The sequence below is a fragment of the Adiantum capillus-veneris genome, chromosome 26 (assembly GCF_014529385.1).
Source record: "Adiantum capillus-veneris isolate H3 chromosome 26, ASM1452938v2, whole genome shotgun sequence".
NCBI lineage: Eukaryota > Viridiplantae > Streptophyta > Polypodiopsida > Polypodiales > Pteridaceae > Adiantum > Adiantum capillus-veneris.
Genome location: NC_140956.1, coordinates 138384661 through 138399239, shown reverse-complemented (window position 1 = coordinate 138399239; position 14579 = coordinate 138384661).

Here is a 14579-nt window from a genome sequence, read left to right as displayed (position 1 = left end):
GATCACATGAAATTGAGCTGTGATGATCTGTGAACTTACTTCAATGGTGGTGGAGATTATTCCCCAACATTTTGCTTGTTTGTTTCCATATATGCTCACAAATTCAGATATGCTCACAAATTCAGGAGCATCTTCCAATTGTGATTGACCACATTTTGCTTGTTTGTTTCCAGATATGCTCACAAATTCAGGAGCATCTTCCAATTGTGATTGACCACATCTTTTCCAAGTGCGAAAAGACATGAGGTTCTCGTCTAGCTGAAAATCTAGCTTTATTTCTCTTGACAACTTTTCTTCATTTTCACCAACAATATTGCACTTGATTGTCTTAGGATTTGTGTCTGATTTGACTTCTTTTGCTGTGGCAACATCCTTTGGCTGGACTTTATCTACATTTTCTTTGCTTTGATCACCTGCTTCAATTGATATTGACTCCATTGGCTGTAATATTGCACTTTTTTGCAATTTTTGAGCATTGTCTACTTGCATCTGAGTAACCTTTGACCTTAAAAGATCCATTATACTTTCTGGCAGAATTTGTCTCTTCGGAGGAGATTTTGGTGGTGACCTTTGTATAGATTTTTGGACTTTAGCTCCAATTGACTTTGAATTTTTTGTCACCTGTTCTAGTAGCTTGAGGCTTTGCATCATCTTCAGATAGTCCTTGACTTCAGTCTTACCATCCATACGGGTTTGTACAAGGTCATGATCTTGCTGATATTCGTTACCATGTGCATCTTGATATGCATATGTGAGCTTGATCAGATGTAATTGTTTGAACACTATTGGATTTGTCGGCTTTTGACTCTGATTTGTGGAGATCAACTGAAACTTCTATCCTTGATGATCTTCATAGAAGCATTTGTCTGCAAATTTTGATGGAAATCTGGGTCAATTGAAAACTTCCAACAACCATATGATCTTTCAATGGTTTGTGCTTTGAAGGGGTTTGTTGGCTAGAAGCCCTAGGGCTTCTAACTGGTGTAGCATTTCCTCGTATAAGAGCTGAGCTTGATGGATTTGCAGCTCCCCCCTTCCTAGGGTGATCACTATAGCCTGCTTCATTGTAAGAGTTCAAAATTATTTGGCTCTGATTTAGTCTCACCTTTTGGGACTGTGAAGGTACACTTTGGGTAGCACTATTGACATTGGGCATCTGTAAACCTTCTACATAGTTTTCTATGTATCTCCATGAAACATGCCAATTTATTCCCCAAGTTAAGATGTAGATAGCTTTATCTTTGCCCTGATATTGTCTATCCCATGGGTCTCCTATGATATGAGCTTCTGTGGTTTCAAGACCCAAGGCATCATAGATGCTAGACTCTTGTCTATATCTACGACTGTTTTGGTCAAAGTATATGCTCGTTTGGTCACAACATCGAAGTTTGATTTTCGATGGAGGAGAGTTTGGCTCTGAACAGATCTCTGGGCTCACGCGGGTAATATCTTTCAGCTCTAGAGAGGATGGGCTATAATAGATTCTTTCATCTGAAATGAACCACCCTTTATGATCTATCACTGGACGCACTTCTATGAGCTGGTATGTGGGCCGTTCAAACACTGGTTGATCCTTTTTATACAGTTTTCCTTTTTGGTCTACGTGGTGTGCATATGAATTAGAGGTGCCGTACAATGCTAACATCATTCTGTTTGATGTGTCCTTTAGACTTGTGAATGATTGCACACTTGTGTCAATGGATGTAAAATCATTTGCAAATTTAACAGTCTTTTCAACCTTTGGTGATATCTCGACACCTTGACTAAATTCATGCAAGAATTTGTTGTTCAAAGAATCAATTTTTAGCTTTTCAGGTGCCTGTGCATCTTTATGCTGCTTTTGAATTTGTAATTTTTTTACTCGTGCTACAGAATCATTTGATTGCATTAAAAGTGACAAGTTAGATGCACTTACACCGAGATTCGCATTTTCAATTTTCTCTGTACCTTGCTTGGCAGTTGATGTATCCTTGTTGTCAAGATTTCTTGGACAATCTTCATAAAAATGTCCACCTTTTCGTCCACAATCTAAGAAATATGCCATGACTGGTGGTATTTCAATCGGTTCTGTCATGCCAAGATCTAGCTTAGAAGTTTTAGCTTCTGTACTTGCCAAGTTGTCGGCATCTTCTTTTAGAACACTGAGCATCAAGCTGTAGATTGCTCCATCTTGACCTTTGTACCGTCTTTGGCTTGGCTCTCCAATTAGACCGGCTTCTATTGGTTGATCTATTGGATCTTCAGATTTTGGCTCGTGACTGTAGATCTGACCATTGTAATCCATGTAGAATGACCCTGATTGCACTAAATGGATGCTTTGCGGACTTGTGCAGGTTTTTGGATAACCACTGGGTTGATTTTTTGTACTTCTATCTGCAATTCATCTTTAAGCTTGCAATACCTGGCTCCAATGAAGTCTGTGAACATCTGGGACTTTTCTAAATGTGGCTTTACTTTGATCAATAGGATCTTAGCTCCTGTGTTGCTTTTGCTGCTCATAAGATACCTATGACCTTCTGTATCTGTGTACAAAAATTTATCCCCATTGTAGCCATATAGCTGCAAAATTTTCTCTGTTGTAATTGTGCATGTGTTGCCACTGCTACTAGTTTCCTCTGCTGTACTTGAACTCTCGGCTCGATTTGAGTCCATGTTGGCTTGTTTTGGGCCTTGAAGAGCTTACTCTGCAATCCACCGTGATTGGTCGATTTTCAGCTTGATCGTGACAAGTTTAAAAACTTTCGGTCACTCATGGCTTTGAGTTGGTCGTTTCACTAGCTATTTTTCGGTTGTACTATTTCGCTTTTTACGGTGTAATTATCGGCTTGCGGTGTTTGCTCGGTGTGCGATATTCTTTCCGGCTTTGCCTTTTCGACTTGTTCGCTTTTGTGCGGTTTGCCCGACGTGTGACTTTTTTTGGCGGTGCTATTTTTACTTTTTTCGGGCTCGTTCTTGCTTTTTCAGGCTCTTTTTGACTTTTTACCGCACTTTCAAGGACTTTCTTTTTATTTTTCTTAATTATTTGTGAAATTTTGAATTTTGTAATAATTTTGATATTTTTATGATTTTTGATGATTTTTGCGGGAAGGTTTTAGTTTTTACAAAGTTTGCTAATTTTTCTGTGATATTTTTGAAGGTTTTATAAATTTTGTGATTTATTTTGTTTTTCGGGACAATTTTGACTTTTTTAAAGAATTTTTTGAGTTTTCTGCTATTTTTGTGATTTTTCTCTAGGATTCTTGAAATTTTTAATAAATTTTCTAATTTTGTTTTAGTTTTTATGAATTTTTATTGAGAATTTTAGAAATTTTTGATTTTTTTGGACTATTCTGGATTTTTTGTAAGTTTTTTACAATTTTTAATGATTCTTCTGGTCAATTTTGATTTATTTGTGAGTGTTTTTTTTTTTTGTGATTTATTTGTGAATTTTTGGATTTTTATTGATTTTTCTATCTTTTTTTTTGGTGAATTTTTTAATCCCTTTTATTGATTTTTTATAAGTTTTCTATTTTTTATCATTTATTTCTGTAAAATTTTGATTTTTTTGTAATTTTTAATGAGGTTTGTAAAATTTTTGTGAATTTTCTTACGTTTTTCAAAATTTTTGTGAATTTTTTGATATATATATATATATTTATATATATGATTTTTTAAACTCTTTTTTAAATTTTTGTGAGTTTTTTAATGTTTCTCTTTTTATTTGTAAATTTTAATCTCTTTTATTGATATTTTATGATATTTATTCTTTTTTGTTGAATTTTGAAATTTTAAATTGTTTTTATGTTTTTAAGTTTTTTTTCTATTTTTTGTGATTTTTAAATGCCCTTTTTATTTTCCTCTTTTTTATTTGTTTTAATTGTTTTTGTTTTTGTTTCTTATTTTTTGTTTTTGGTGAAATTAAATTAAAGAATACCTTGAGGCTTTACTTGGCGGAGAGGGGTCGCGTCGACTTGCGAGACGTCTGCGGAAAGGGGTGGGACTAGCTTGGCGAGGAGGACGAGCCAGTTTTGTTGGCGGCCTGCACGACAAGGCGAGGGGGAGAGAATCCCGGGGTCTGTCAGCGACAATAGAGAGAGAGAGAGAGAGAGAGAGAGAGAGAGAGAGAGAGAGAGAGAGAGAGAGAGAGAGAGAGAGAGAAAATTAGAGAGAGTACGGGAAGAGAGAGAAAAAGACAAAGAGAGAGTTATGAGGGGGAGACAGAGAGGGTTAGTGAGAGAAAAAGGGAGAGAGTGGAGAGAGAGAATAAGAGAGTGTGTGTGTGAGATGCCGTTCACACGCCAACCAAAGAAAGTAAGGGCAAAGTCGAATTTCTCCCGGTCTTTTGGTCAAAATTTGAAGCTTTTGCCGGTAATTACACTAAAACTTGTGAAAATTTCTCGGTTTTCTTCAAGGCAAGCTCAAAATCTAACCGAGATTTTAGGATTTCGTCGATTAAAATACAATGGATCCTCGGTTTTTTTTTCTTAACACTACGCGCTGGCAAAGGCAGAGACGGAATGAGGGATTGTGAGGGGGAGGTGAGGGAGTGTAAGTAAGAAGCTGGTGGGGTGGGTTCACACGGAGCGGAAAAAGAAAAAGAAGATTTTTATTTTTTATTTTTTTCTTATGGCGACAGAGACTATCCCAAGAGACCGTAAAGATCTACCCGCCGGAGAATTTCATGCTCCGCAAGGCACGCTCAAGATCAACTGGCCGATGCTCGTTGAAAAAACGTTTTTCAAAATTTTAATTTTTTAAAGCCCGAAAAGCCAATTTTATTCCGAAATTAGCCGAAAACGCTAAAATTTGCCAAGAAATCCCAAAATTTACCAGAAAAGTCCAAAAAATACCCGAAAAATTCTAGCAATCTTAGAAAATTACGGGCATTCACAACCAAACATTTATGATAAGCAAAAACACACCGAAAATAGCAAATTTTACCAAAAATGCCAAATTCGACAAAATTGTCCACCCGGTCCCCGGAAATAGTAAAACGCTCAAAACTCAACCACGCAGGGCACGAATGCTAACAACATGGTGCCGTAAATACGCACACACAAAATGGCTCGTAAATATCGCAAAATAACAATTTTTATGGAATTATCCAAAGATTAATGCAAAAATTAGCAAAAGATTACCAAAAATTATCCGAAAAATACCCAAAAAATTTCCACAAATTCTCCACACATTGGGGAATAGTGCAGCCAAATAAAATTGCCAAAATCACATCAATTCAATTGCCAAAAATTTTATCAATAAAATCAAAACTAGACAATTAAACCGGCAAAATTAGGTCAAAAATTGACGCAGTTAGAGTGTGTAAATCCCTGTTTTGAGCACAAAAACGTAGAAATTAATCATTACACACATCATTTATGCAATCAAAACATTGAATTAACCATGCAAATTAAACACTTTTTTCGGCACACACACTAAAAAATTGGCAGTTTTTACCAATCTTTAGGTGCGCACACAAAAGGGTTAAACTTGTCAGATTTGCAATGTGACTTCACAAATCATTAGTTGGGCATGAGCACAACACACATCAATCATCACAATTGAAAAATCATAATGCACACATTGATTTCTAGGTGCTCAAACATTGATTTCTAGGTGCTCAAACATGGGCAAAATTGTGCACACACACCTAAAATTAAGCATACACACACTCAATTAGAATGCATACACACTTGATTTTAGTGCACACATACTTGAAATTGACCATACAAACATGCAATTAACTCAATTAGGCATCCAATTAGCAACACACATTCAATTAGCAACACACATTCACCAATTAACAATTGAAACTTATCAACTTCAGGTGCCACCAATTCTTAAAAAAATTCGCATTACAACGGCGTGAAAATAAAAAATCGCAAAATTTTCAATCCACATTGCATTACATTACATTGCATCAACATAGCATAGCATTACATTGCATCATCATTGTGGGATCTCTACAGAATCCTACGCATCTCTAGATTCTAGGGAGGTTGAGAATACCACCTTGATTACCTTTCTGTTGAAGATCAATGAATGGTCGAATGCTCCAATCCTTCATAGCAAATTAGTAAGCTGGCAAAAATTAGTCAAATTAGCAAGGGGGTAGTGAGAAATTAGAGTGTGTAAACACACAATTGGCAAGATACGGTCACACATTAGGGAATTATGAACACAATGCTTCATGCACACACATTCAAAATCCACAAAAACATAATCACACATGTGAAATTAGTGAGAGAACGCATTCGATTATGCCACAATTACACTAGCGTAGGCCATCGTCCCCAAAACGGCGCCAAATGTTGGGGGTCCCATTGTTGCAATAGATCCAATGACCAACAAAATTATCAATCCGGAGGATGAGCTACCCGGCTAGGGCATGGAAACACTCACACGGTTAGTGAGATAATCGTGGCAACACAAATGGTTAACTCTACGAGGTGAGCTTCTCGACGTATGGAGGAGCTAAGCCGCAATGAAGGGCAATCTCCATATCCACTTTTCTTCACCTCTAATCAACCCAATCACACACATTATGATTGCAAGGCGCACACAACACTGATCCTATAATGCAACACACTAATCCCAAGCACACACGCATAGATCTATCAAGCACCACACTCCAATCAAACCTACATGCACACACAAGCAAAAGAGGGCAATCACACAAGATTAGAGAGGGATTAACCAATAATTAGTTAAGATCGAGTTAAATGAATCATTGATTAGTGTTAATCAAGTCTCATGAGAAAGGAGAAGCTCAAGGACTCCATAGACATACACCTCAAGAGCTCTCACCAATGAGTGCTCTCAACAATTGACTTGAGAACCCTAATTTCTTTTACACACTGCCTTATGTATCTAGGGTAAAAATATGCAATGTCCGGCTGCCCAAGGCCTTTAGGGCTCACCACTTACTGAATGTGCAACCTAGGCACAATAAGTGACCTATTCTTTACAACTTGGAACTCCCATTGAGCCCGTAACACATTAAAATATTACAATGGCTTGAAATAAATCGGGAATTTACAATATGTGACCATTTCGAGAAAATGTGGAAAATGTGTAACTCCAATCTTTACTGCTTCTTCGTATTCATCCTCGATGTGCATCCGTACGTCTTCGGTCTTTAGCAGCTTCTGTTAACTGGCATTGACTCAGTTAATAGTTATCAAGGCTCTACAATGAATATCCTATGCATCTGCTCTCAGAATTGGCCAATCTCAAAAGCATCAGATGCCTATGAGCATAGAAGCTCATAAATTTTTTTAACAAGTCATTATGTGAAGCAAGTCTCCAACTTTATGCATCACACAATAGCTTCCAAAGTTTGAGATATGCTATCAGCATCATACGAACTTGATGTATCTGAATGGTCTCTCATTTGGGTGATGGCATGAACCAAGCCAAGAGGGCTTACATGGTACATGCAACAACTCTCAATCTATTAGAACCCATGGCTATGAGCAAGATTCAAGCAAGGACAGCAAAGGACTGAAATTCACTCTCAATCGAACACGTGCTTCCGGATTTTGGGACAACTAGCCATAGATGGCTGACAAAGTTATATAATTTAAAGTTCTTCTTGTTTTTTTGTATTTCTAATCTTTAATTTGGAAATATCTCTTGCTATGAAAAGAAAAGTGCTTTGAAGGACATAAAAAAAGCAAGACTTTTTTTCCATGCCAGGGTACTGCTCATTGACTTAGGACCAAGGGCAATGGCACACACGTTAGGCAAATTAACATTCTTGTATGACAAGGTCAACTCGTGCTTGAATGTCTCAACTTTAGTTTTGGATAGGGCAAGGTACTTCAACATATTTGATCAAACCATTTGCCCAATGTCCGAATAATCCAAATGCGCCAAAGATCATGCCATTAAACTTGATTGAGGTTACCGAGGAGCCATCACAAGTACACATGTGGTACTAGTAAATGTACTCACACGATCGATGCTCCAAAAACAAAATTATATTCTTGAAGAAAGAGACACGACATCAATTGCTCAATCTTAGAAGAAGAAGAAAACACGAAGGAAGAGATTGAAAAAAGCATCGAAGTCAGACCCTAGTTCAAAGGCCAACATAGGGACCAATGATGATGACCCCGTATATATGAACGATGCTGAAGAGGATTTTGATTCAGGTGAAACCATGGAGACCAAACCGACCACTAAGAAAGAAACCAACAAGGAAGATTGTCATGAGCGACAATGGCAAGGACCCAAGAAGAAGATAGGAACTTATCCAAACCCTACAGAGGAGATCGAGCGAGTCAAGCAATTAAGGAGTTTGGTAGAAGATACCCAAAGGGATCTAGAACCAACACCTAGGCAAATGCATATTAGAGACACATTGATCCCTACGCAACAACAACCTCTTAAAGTCAATAGACCCCTAGCCATACCTAGTGTCATGAAAGTGACTTAAAGTCATGGGAAAGTGGGAGTACGCACTTCTTGCTAGAAATAATGTTTACAAAGGGACTACCTAATCCTATCGAAGAAATACAGATCCCATCTTCCCCACATCAAGGAACTGAAGCCCAAAAGGTGCCGTTAAATATTTCCAAATTGATGGATGTCATGGCTTCAGAAGTTAGAGCCACCATCATGTCCAAACTATATGGAGACCCCGATCTATTCTTAGCTCTTCGAGCTTTCCTCAATGGAGAACTGAACGTTGGGCTACCACAATTTTCCCAGATGGATGGAGCTAGGGAGATGCCAATAGAGGAGGAACACTTAGATCCACAACCCAACCTAGATGAGAACCTTGTTGTAGAAATACCTATTAACAAGCTGGGACAATACTTTGAGGGTGATGAGTCCAATGCAACCATACCAATCACTACCAAGGGATTAACTGTGAAGGGAATCCTTGATGGTGGCACTGAGGTTAGCATTGTGACTAAAAATTGTTGGGAAACTATGGGAAGACCTCACCTTGGGACCACAACCATAGTAGTAAAGATGGCCAATGGGTCTATTGTTAAACCTATTGGGATGCTAGAAGATCTCAAGATCAAGGTCTTTGGACACAAAATAAAAAATACCCTCATTGTTATGGATCCTCCAAGCACACTATGACATTTGAGATGATCTTAGGACGTCCTTTCATGAGGGAAGCAAAAATGGTGCATAACTGGTCTAAAAACCATGTCTACTTGCAGTTACAAGATTGTGTTATTCGAGTAGATCTTGTAACTGGTCGAGCACATCCTCTAGGAAACAGATTTATAATTGATCATAGATCTGACACCACAGCTCACTTGGCCCCATTGCAGTATTTTTACACATGTAAAATGGACACTGATGTTGGAGAATATTCTCCTTATATGGATGTACTACCTGGGATGATTGAGTCGGACAATGTGGATTGGGTCCACTTAGCAGCAACCATAGACACTTGGGGAAATAGGGGGACGACCTGGATAACACATGAGGGGGATGAAATGCCACCACTCGTACCCTTAAATATGTTATAAGCAATGCATATAGCTTCTGATGACCTACAAGATGAAGATTTGAATGGCATTGGAACCAGTAGTGTCTCACAAGACTATAGTCCACGCGCTTTGGGGTCAGAATCATCAATTGAAATTGACTTTGAGAACCAAGAATCTGAGTTAAATCTTAGTACAAATGTGGGGACAAACCATTCAGGGACCAGTGCTACCCTAGATGACAATCTATCCAAGGGAGCAAAAGACACAAGTATCGAATCATCTAGTGACTCTTCATTAGAGATCAGCCGTAATAAAAAATTAGACAAGAAGAGTAAGAGATAAAAGAGGCGACGTTATCAAGAAAATGTGCGTGCTAGAATAAATGAAAAGAAAGCAGCCAAAGAACAGGTAGAGCTTAAAAAGATCCAAGCAAGAGTTGAGGCTTGAGAAAGACAACAACTTCTTAGACGCCAATGAGAGGCTAATTGGGGAATCACGGAAGAATTTTTTGAAGACACTGATGATGATTCATTGGAATCTGAGCCACCTCTACAATATCCAATTGAACTAAATAGCCTCTATGGGAGAGTACTATATAATGCATTATTGGATACAGGAGCTCAACATAATTTGTTATCCTATGGAGTTTGGTGTCAGCTAGGAAAACCATCCGTATCCACAAGCACAATCCAAGTCAAGGGTGTCAATAAGAAGAAGACCACTAATTTTGGAATCCTACACACTCTGTTATTTATGAAAATGGAGCCGTGGTTCAAAGCTTTTTGGTCATGCCTGTTGGTACCATGGAGGGTAATTTAAACCTGGGGTGCAAATAGATGTCTGTAGTCAAATGTAATATCAATTGGGAGACCGGGAGTATCACAACGCAGAAACCAACTCATGGCCCTATGGCTCAAGGAATCACACCTGAAATCTCACCTCTTCATAACACAAAAAACAACAAAATATTGCCAATCCAAAAAGTCACAACATCCTTGCGAGTAGCACAACTCTCTAAAGCTTCAACTTCCATGGCTACGACAGACACTGCTACATCAAAGGCTCCACGTGATCTGACCAAGGGTACATATCAATGGGTCTCCAAGGTATCGTTATCAGACCTCCCTATCGGTCAAGTTAATTCACAAAGGAAACCTCGAAGGAAGGCATCCACTCAGGTTAAGAAGGTGAAAACCACTCAGGCATCCACTCAGGTTAAGAAGGTGAAAACCAAATTATGTTGGATTCCCAAACAACTATTAGAAGCCCAAGGCTCCTATGATGGAAATGATTGAATTTGGGTACCTAAACGTAAATCGTGTCCTTCCCTATCCACTGCGAAACCATGTGAGTCAAACCTTGTGATTCCAACGCTGATGGAAGACCGTGGGAAGGGAAAGATCACAGAATGCTACACTTCTATTCCAAAGATAGTTTGGGTACCAAGGCAAAACCAATCTATTTTGCTTATTTCAAGAAAGGGGGAGTTCCATGAAGCTTCTAGCTCCTCATGTAATGCATCCATAGAGGTAGAAGCTTCTACACAACCTCCACCTACCATAGGCAACCTCCATGAAGCTACAAAAGATTCAACACCTCCCGTTGTTCAATTATTACCTGATGCACTACTTCAAGTTCGTTAATGGGAGAGTACCTTACCACCCTTGCAACTCGATGAGGCACCCAAGGTAATAGAGAACTATTGGGCTAAATCCTCACCTATTATCAATTGGAATAATTGGTTCCAAAAGATGATGACATCTTTTTAAAGTATGATCTACCCAAGGAAGGGGGGAGTCTTCATTCGCGTCAGCCTATTGAAATATTTCCCTCTTACCCTTCTTTCCCTAACCCTTGAGCTTTCCGATTTTAGGGATTATATATATATAGATATATAGTAACTAACCACCCTAGTTTAAAACCAAACAAAAAAAGTAAAATTAAAAAATAGTAAAGAGCAAGAGCAATTAGCAAATGAGTATGCACAATACTAGTCAAAATTATTGACCTAGACCTACACATGTCACATCCGGTACACTGAAACAGAAACCCTATGTCATCAAACACGTTTGATCCTCATCACTCGAGTGATGGAGAGTAGGTAGGATTAGTATGATAGGAGTGGTTCTGTTTTAGAGTTTAGTGATTAGCAAAGTTCTTTTTTTTCACTGATGTGCCTCTGGAAGGTGGATGTTTGGTGGTGACTATTGTGCAGTTTGTGACTACATAAGGATACCTTTGAAGGACAACAACAATGGATATTTACATGTTACAATAGATGTTCTCCATTATATCAGATGTACTACTTCCTTTTATGTATGCTTTCCGCAGTTACATGTTTGCATCTTGTCATTTGAGTTTCTAACAATGCATAAAATTTATGAAGTTGTGACATTGCCAATTTAGATGCTATAATTTTTTCAAACTTCTAGTACCTTGTTCTTCTCTTTGAGTTTGGTCTATTAGTTGGCTTTAAGTAGGTATCAGGACCTTAGGCTAAACTAGGACACTTAATTACTGACTTTAATTCCTAAATAGTTTATTAATTGTAGTAACTTTAATAATGTTTTATGCTATGAGGTTATAGTTCTCTCTAGATTATTCCATCTAAGTGTGACTTGTGTTGTGAAAGTCCATGTGTTAAGCTGGTATTTGAGACCTCGAGTCTCCCAGCTAGTTTATGCTCAAGCTGGTATTTGAGACCTCGAGTCCCCCAACTACTTGTAGCAAATATGACAACAACAAAAAAGAAAAATTAAAAAAATTAAAAATTTTAAAAAAGGAGAAAAGACAAAGCAAATAGCACAAACTTCCTTGTATTTTATGTTGATCACACTTAAGTGGTATAAGTGACAAGATCACTAGTCTTTAGACCCCGATGAGCATTCCTAGGGTTAACTACTCTTTATTCGATATTTTTTAATTAGTGTTGATCAATCTAGTACTTACTTTAGCCCTAGCTCTTGTGTACTTCTCTTAGAGTCAACCTAATAGACCTTAACTCAATTGCATTTCATTCAGGTACTACACTTATTCTAGTTGGCAATGTTACAATTCATGATTTTTTTTTTCACATTTCCTAGAATATTATGTATGCATCTCACTTATTGCACGCTTGCACATGCTGCCTTTGAGATTTCACAATGTTTTTTTCCTTCTGACACAGGTACTCCTATCGTGGATCCCAATGCTGCATTGTTATATTCCAAGGACGAAATCTACATCAAGAAGGGGGGCATGTTAACCACCGGCATCCACTTCTAGTAGTCATGGACCGGGCTTGCCGATCCAATATAAAAAGGGTAAGAGTGATCGTTGATCGGAGGGGCACTCTAACTGGAACATTTAAGGGTTAGTTGGCTAAGCATGGGTGCCCAAGTGTGAATGAGCGAGCTCATATAAAAGTCACTTAAACCTGAAAATCACTCATTCTCTCATTTGTGCAATTGAAGAGTGCTCTTGCTCCATCTCCATCTTCTTCTTCATCTCCTTGTGTGTGTGTGTGTGTGTGTGTGTGTGTGTGTGTGTGTGTATGCGTGTGTGTGTGTGTGTGAAAGAGAGAGAGAGAGAGAGAGAGAGAGAGAGAGAGAGAGAGAGAGAGAGAGAGAGTGATCGAGCATTACAAAGGCAATGACGGCGGCGAGGCGGTTGAGCACGGCATGGCGGTAGCTCTCTCTTCTTCGCAGCGAGGAATCCTCCACGAAGGCGAGCGTAAGGCGGTGAGTGACACACCCTTGCTCTCTTGAGCTTGCTAGATTAATCTGGTTGTGTTCTTGCAACCATTTGTGGCTCGCACACAGTGTACGACAAGTCCCTTGCATTGACACGTGCGACAGACGTGCACACCCATGTGTAATCGCTTTTGGGTAGACAAGTCTGTGTAGAACTCGGTCATCGGCCGTTGAAATTTGGCCACCGACGAAGGAACATTGGCTACCGACCACCAGCCAAAGACCACAGATCACCGGCCATCGAAGGCCATTTTCTGATTGTCTTTCAGTCGCCATCCGACCAAGATATCCCAAAAAAAGGAATATTCGCATGAATAAGAAGTCTCAGGGGCTTTCCCCCAAAGTTGGCCCTGAATTTTCTCCCTACCATCCACAATCACAAATAAAGATCTCATCAGCATGCAAAATTGGAATCCATAAAATATATGTGCACCATTGGCTTCTCCTCATATGGGGTCCTTACAAATTGTGCAACATATATTGTCTAAGCAACAAAGTTTCTTTGCTAGCTTCTATAAGGTAAAGGGGTTTTCTTAAAATAAAGGCGTTGACTTAAATGAAATATTTTTTCTTGCTGTCAAAATGAATCCCATTAGACTTGTTCTAAGCCTTGTGGTTACTCAAGACTTGGATCTTGAACAAATGAATGTAAAAATGAAATTCTCTCATGGTGACTTGGAGTAGGAGATTTACATGCTTTAACCAAAAGGGTATGAAGAAAAGAGTAAGGATAAAATGGTATGTAGGTTGAGAAAGAGCTTGTATGGTTTAAAGCAAGCATCAAGACAGTGGTACCTAAAATTCGACTAATCTCTGCTAGATCATGGATTCAAATGATGCAACTCAGATCATTGTGTATACACAAAGAAGAAAATACATCATCCTAATGTTGTATGTTGACGACATGCTAATTGCAAATGCTAACATGTAGGATATAAGAGAACTAAAAGGAGAGTTGGTTAAGTTTTTTTCAATGAAAGACTTAGGTGTTGTAAAACGGATACTTGGTATGAAAATATCAAGGGAGAGGTTGAAGAAGGCATTGACTCTATCTCAAGAGAATTATATCAAGAAGGTACCAAAAAGGTTTGCAATGAAAAATGCAAAACCACTTTCTACACCTTTGCATAGCCACTTTAAACTAAACAAGGATATGTGTCCAAAGACACAAGAGGAGATAGTTTATATAGCTAAAGTTCCATATGCTGCAGCACTAAGTCCTCTAATGTATGCTATGGTTTGGACAAAGCCAAACATCACAGATGCAATGGGAGTTGTGAGTAAGTTCATGTCGAGCTGTGAAATTGATACTTAGGTATCTAAAAGGAACAACCACAAATGCTTTATGTTTTAAGATGATGCAAATATTGCAGGTGAGAAAGATACTCATAGAAGCACTACAGGCTATGTCTTC